The sequence below is a fragment of the Dendrobates tinctorius genome, unplaced genomic scaffold (assembly GCF_039654945.1).
Source record: "Dendrobates tinctorius isolate UK_male_01 unplaced genomic scaffold, ASM3965494v1 ptg000046l, whole genome shotgun sequence".
Lineage (NCBI taxonomy): Eukaryota > Metazoa > Chordata > Amphibia > Anura > Dendrobatidae > Dendrobates > Dendrobates tinctorius.
The window spans coordinates 65,987,168-65,994,429 of record NW_027361714.1 but is presented as its reverse complement, the minus strand read 5'-3'; positions in this window follow the sequence as shown (position 1 = coordinate 65,994,429).

Sequence of the window (7,262 nt, the reverse complement as noted above, 5' to 3'; positions counted from 1 at the left end):
GCAAAAAATCTATGGTTAAGATGATAATGTCCATAGAGCATTTATTCAGAATAGATTAAAATTTAGAACAAAAATCCATATTGGTCACACTCGATGTTAATAGCTTGTACACGAGCATTACACATAATGAAGGCATTGCAGCTATGGTTACATTTTTGTCTGACAAAACAGCTTTTTCAGGCGATCAGATTGAATTCTGCAGGTATCTTCTTACTTTGATCTTGACAAAAAAAGTTTTCTTTTTGAAGACCAATTTTACATTCAGAACAGAGGAACAGCCATGGGGTCAAATGTGGCACCCCCCTATGCCAATATTTTTATGTCATATTTTGAGGAATCCTTTGTATACGGAGATCCTCTATTTATATCTTACGCTTCGTATTGGAAACGTTATATCGATGACGTTTTTATGATTTGGACGGGGGGTGAGGATACTCTTTTGGAGTTTTTTAATAAACTTAATACATATATTATGGGTCTCACTTTTTCTCTTCACTATGACTATCATTCGATTAATTTCCTTGATACTCTCGTATTCATCAATTCTGACGGCTCAATCGGAACAGATTTGTATATAAAACCCACAGATAAAAATACTTTACTTCATTTCGATAGTAGCCATCCACGACATGTGAAGCGTGCGTTACCAAAGTCACAACATGTAAGAATAGATAGGATCGTTTCCGATCCATCCACAAGAAAACTGAGACATCAAGAAATGGAGACACGTTTTCGTAAAAGAGGTTATCCAGTTCGGATTTTAGAACAATCTAGGTTTCCCTCTCCTCATAGAGATAAGACCAATAAGTTAGCATTTGTTAGCACTTTTCATCCCTACACTACTCTTATTAGAGGTTGCATATTACGACATTGGGATGTATTGAAAAATTCATATCCCAACATTCCTGAGTTTATGTCTAGACCCCTTATGTGTTATAAAAGACCCAATAATATTAGGAATCTTTTGGTGAGGGCTGATGTTGGCTCTGGTAAGAAGGAGATGGTCCAGAAAACTTTGACTATATCACGTAAGGGAACATTTCCTTGTTTGGGGTGTTTGCAGTGTTCAAATGTGATGAAAGGTGATACCTTTACCCATCCCCGTACAGGACGACGTTTTTCTATTAATGGATACTTCACGTGTGATTCTTCCTTTGTCGTATATCTGATATAGTGCCCATGCGGTCTCGGATATGTTGGGGAGACCACTCAACATATCCGTGACCGCATTTCTCAACACAAATCCACCATTAGATGTGGAAAAACTTTGTTACCGATTCTGGCCCACTTTGTATCACGTGGGCATTCTGTGGCACAATTAAGGTACCAAGTCATTGACTGGATACCAATGACTAGAAGAGGGGGAGATAGGATTAAAAGATTGAAGGAGCGTGAATCCTTTTGGATTCATACTTTGCAGACCCTAACACGGTTAGGGTTAAATAGAGAATATGAAATCGGGTGTTAGTCTGGTTATATTAAATTTGGGCCATGTCATTGGACTGTCCATGACTGTTTTACTCTGTCAGTTTTATATTTCTTTATAATGTAATTTTTTTACCTTGCAAGGATTTCTGAAACTTGTGGTTCTTCTCTAGTGTGTGCAATGTAGGCTATATCTTGTCTCTTATTTTCTTGTATTTAAATGTTGGTGGGAATAATCATCATAATTTTTTCATATATATCTGTATGTCTTTTATTTATTATCTTATATTATTTTATTTATTTAATTTTTGTTGTTTTTTCTAGTTTGATAATGCACGTGGGAAATGATCCTTATCCAGATATGTCGGATGGTGGTGGCGGCTTTAAACTTGCGCACAATGTGTTTTGATTAGGATCCTTTTTTGCAATTATTTGTATGTAGCATATTACTTCCATATATTGCATCGCATATTTTGAATCGGCATGACCTGGTAAATTTTCCCTGGTGGCGCACTATGTTCTTGAATTAAATTTTTCAATATGATGTTATTATGTCATTTTTTCTTTTTTCTTTTCATAAGGCATTCCACACCTATGTGTCTTATATGATGAATTTGACTCTGATGTCCATGGATTATTATTTCCACAGGTATTACTCTGGGTCTATATAGATTATTCAAGCGTATATGATATTGATCTATGATGCAGAAGGTCAATTTATTGAGTCTTTATTTTATGTGGATTATGATTTATTATTTTAGTACGATTATTTTAGTACGATTAGTACTTTATTGTATTTATATTTCTTATATAATAAGTGCAAGTATCGTTTGTTTATTCTGCAGATAAATTCTTGAAAAAGGCGCTATAGCCGAAACGTTGAATTTTTTTCTGTGGAATATTGGTGTCATGATCCAGTGTTGGATCTGGCGGTATTAAAAGCACAAAGTGAACTTTTTTTACTTTGGTTAAGTTCAAAGGTGTTTTGACTGTCCCCGGTGGTGGTTGTGGTATTGCACTTTGGGTTTTTGTGCACTTAATTAGGTATTAGGTGTGACACCCTATAAAGGTGTGCTAGAGGTGTGCAATCACTGCCTGTGATATTGTGAGAGTGTGTTCACTCTGTTTTTGGGAGAGCCTGGATGAAGGATGGAGCTGGTGAGGAGTCCTGCGCAGCTTAGCCAGGGGGATGTGTTTCAGCTATGGTGTCTGGACGAAGGGCTTGCATGGCGTGGTGGAGTCGCAGTGATGGTGTCAGCGGGAAGTGTCTGCATGGGCTGGTGGAGTGGCGACTATGGAGAGTGGCACTCACCATGTGGGACTTGGCCGCTGAGCTGGACTCAAGCATGCTCGACTTCGTGTCAGCAGCTGAACTCATCCTTGGGACTCTGGTTCTAAGCAGCTGCAACTGGTGGTGGACTCTGCTCCAAGGCTGCACTAAGGTGAAGGATCCTGTTATGGTGATGGATCCGGGTGGAGGAGAAGATGCACTCAGGTGGAGGGCTCTGTTGCTAGGAGCGCACGCAACAGAGCAAAGCTAAGTGGTGTTTCCCCTGTATTGTCTCTTTCCTCATGTGTGTTATTAGTGCAGTGGTGGGATTAGTTTCCGCACCGACCTATTCCCTAGTGAGGGTTTAGGGTCAGGGCGAGCTAGGGCCTTGAGGTACGCGTGCGGCGCCCGGTGCGAAACCGGCATAGGGAACGTTAGGAGTGCAGGGACACTGGCTCAGGGGAGCTCAGGAGGTCTCCAATTCCCTTTTCCCTATTGCAGGGCCCACCATTGTTAAAGTTACCCAGGTTCCCCCCTTTATTATTTAAATGCGCCTTACTGGAGGCGGTGTTTCCAGATATTGTATGTATAACGTGTAATACCTAAATTCGCCGGGTGGAGATGGCGTATCCACCTGCACGTTTTATTATTTAAATGCGCCCCACTGGAGGCGGTGTATCCAGGGTCACATGTGTTATGGGTCCGCCTTGCGGAAACATCTGCGTCCTGACACGTGACCATGACAATTGGTCTTTATGATATTTTGGAAACAATAAACTTTGATCTCTACTCATTTGAGTTTCATTTGAATTTTGTGTGCCGAGGTTTTTTGTATTACAGTCAGTGTTGGATTTTACCTCTGAGCACCCAATATAACAGTGAGCACCCCGTTTATCTTTATGCATTGATAAATAGTGTCTTTGTGTATTCCCCTTTTTTAACACACTCGGCATCTTTTTTGCGGCTTACCTTTTCTTCCAGTTGGCGGGACCCCCCCTGGAAAATGGTACGATATGAGCACCTTCAGTTCCGGAAGTACTGGGGCCCGCTCCTTCCAGAGTGCCAAATATCAGGGCCTTAACCACTACCTCCTGGAAAATGAAGGTACGACGTATTGGTGTGGTGTGCACATCATGGCAGCAGGAAAGCGTTGAGCATTGCCATTTGTACGATGCGCACGTCCAGCTTTTTGTACCACACTTGGCTTTTCTCAAAGCACTGTACATTTGGAGGAGTTGATCGGAGAGATCAACGCCCCCCATGTTTTTGTACCCCAGTACACAGTCCGGTTTGCTGACCTGTGTAGAAGTACCTCATACAGTGCTGAGGGTGCTGCCATCAGCGTGTATGATGGTCAGGAGAAGGATATCCCTCTTGTCCTTGACCACCAGCTGGTGATCGCTACATTAGGCTCTGCTGTCACCCCTTCTGAGCATCTGCCCAAGTAGCATTTTTGGGAGGCCACTCTTATTTTTGCAAACAGTACCGCAGGCTGCGGTACCTCGCGCAGAGAGGGATTTGTAGTATGTGATGCTGGTATAAAAGTTATCAGTATTGAGGTGATAACCTTTATCCAGCAGTGGGTGCACCAAATCCCACACAATTTTTCCACTCACTCCCAGGACAGGGGGACACTCAGGCGTTCAATCCGGGTGTCCTTTCCTTCGTAAACTCTAAACCTGTGGGTGTACCCTGAGGTACTCTCACACAGCAGTTTGAAGAAATTAATTCCATACCTGGCCCTCTTGCTGGGTAGGTACTGATGAAATCTGAGCCTTCCCTTAAAAAGAACTAAGGACTCATCCACACAGATGACTTTTTGGGGCACGTACACTTCAGCAAACTGTTTGTTGAAGTGTTATGACCAGCCGAGCTTTGAAAAGACGGTCAAAGTTGGGGTCATCTTGTGGGCGAGACTGTGCACTATCGGTATATTGCAGGAATTTGTGGATGGCCTCAAAACGCTTCCAGGCCATGACCATTCGGGACACTGGAGTGTTATATAAAATATCAACACTCCAATATTGCCGAAGTTCTGGCTTCTTCAGGATCCCCATGTGAAGGACCAGGCCCCAAAACTGCATCGTTTCAACTGCGTCTACAGGAGACCAGTTAGAAAATGATGAAACAGGGTTTTGTTCCAAAAATTGACGAGCGTACAAATTAGTTTGCTTCACCATGAGGTCAACAAAATCCTCAGAGAAAAAGACTTTGATGTCGTTGGATGTCAGAAAGGGGTGAAATATTCTTTCCCATTGATAGAATCTGCAGTGTGTGCAGAAGTATTAAAAATCTTGACTACATATTACATTGAATTGAATAGGTAGATGTGGAATGGAGAATAAGATATAGGGCATTGTGTTATTGAATTGTTACCTTATGATCACCATTTGGTCTGAAAAACCTGCACATTTAACATGTCTTGCAGTTTTTCTTCTATTTTTATGGTGATTTCCTCATATCCTTAATTAGGAAACATAATATTTTTTAGTACTTGTCACTTTCTCTCTTTCCTCACTTTATCTCCCTGTGTAGGGTCTGACGGGCAGACATGGAGAGTCAACGTCTGAGCAGGGGTGCCAGTGCGCAGGTGTAGGGTGCCAACCTCCGCAGCAAGTTAGGGTCACACTAGACCAATTATAGGGTATTCTTTCCACTCTTTTATATGTACTAGTGATCGTACCACCTGATAATATAGTTTTTATAGTTGAATATAGTTTTTCAGTTGAATTGTGTCTTTATCGCCTGATCTGATGATGTAGAACGTTACTGCAGAATACTCTTTCTATTGGTGCTGAGGTTATTATTTGTTTCTTTATGACTTTGCCTTCCTCTCTTTAGGGCCTAATAGGGTCAGATAGGGAGAGTCGATGTCCGATTGGGGGGGCATTGCGCCGATGTGGGGTCTCAACCTCCGCTGCAAGGGAGGACTATATTAGAGAATTTCTAGGGTGAATCAGTCACTCCTATCTTGTATAGTTGTTTTGGTTAGATGACTGTTTCTGGCCATATGAACTAAATTTTTTAGATAGTTTGTTTTTCTTTTTAACATTTCATTAATAAAAGTGATATTTATTTCTAAAATATTTTGCTAAATAGTGTGTAAGTTCATGATACTTTGGTATCTTTTACACTAGATATACTTGAAAATCAGTGAAACTGCTTCATTATAGGAAATGTTCTGAGTTTTCCTTCCACCCTAAAATGTGAAATCTAAAAATATCAACACATGTTGCTGAAAATAAATATTCTAAGACAATTAAGACTTAATTTGGCTATGTTAGTACCTAATACATTATGTAAGTATCAGTTTCATACTATAAATGTCCATCTACAGATGAAGGACTGTTCTTGTCCTATTTCTCCAACACATAAATGGTAGAGATTAGAAAATATTTAAATCTAGCAATTACTATATTTGTTCTGCTCAACTGTATTACTGCACTCTGGGTTTATGTTCTTTACTTCCAGGTATGTTATTAAAAAATATTAAAGAATTTGTCCAGTATTTTCATATTGATGACCTATCTGTGAGGTCAGTCATGAATATCTGATTGGTGGAGAGTCTGGTACAAGGCAATCGCACCAATCATATGTTACCAGCTCCAGCAGAAAGCCGATCTTCAAAGCAAAACATTACAGTTTCCTTCAATATTTAGCGGCCATTGCCAGGTACCTCTTACACACCTGTCTCGGGCTCCCCTTCCATCCTCTGAGTCCTCTGTATTCTGTTGTGCTCCACATCAGGTTTTGCAAGCTACCCATCTTGGATTACTGATATCATAGAATAATAGAATGTTAGAGTTGGAAGGCACCGCCAGGGTAATCATGTTCAGCTCCCCGCTCAATGCAGGATTCACTAAACCATCTAAGACTGTTGTTTGTCCAGCTTCTGGACATCTCCCAATGCCTATTTGAAGTCCATTAAGACAAGCACCTATGTTTTGAAACAGACTCTATACCTCTATATTCTGTGTGCTCCACCTTTTGTGCACACCATTCTTTAGCTTTGCTTCCATCCCTTCTGAGCTCCACTTAATCGTCCTGCTGTTCCTGAGATTCCTGAGTGTGCCAAGTCCTAGCTGCCCATGTGCCTTCTTGCTTGCTGCATCAGCACCCTGGGTCTGTGTGCTTATCCAGTCCTAAAACTTTGAGGATCCAACTCACCTTGTGAGCCTAAAGGTACTGTCACACTTAGCGATGCACCAGCGATCCCGACCAGCGATATGACGTGGTCAGAATCGCTGGTGCATCGCTAAGTGGTCGCTAGTGAGCTGCCACACAGGCAGATCTCACCAGCGACATCGCTGGGGGCGGGGGTCGCTACTTACCTGTCACACTAGGCGATCCTGCGTCCTCCCGCCCGGCTCCACGCTCGTCGCTTGTCTCGCCGCAGGAAGCTGACGACGAGAAACGGTCCAGGACGTTCTCGCACGATCAGTGATAACCAGCGGAGGAGCGGGTCATAGGTAAGTATCACACACAGCGATATCGCTAGCAATATCGCTATAACGTCACAAGTTATAGCGATATTGCTAGAGATATCGCTTAGTGTGACAGGCCCTAA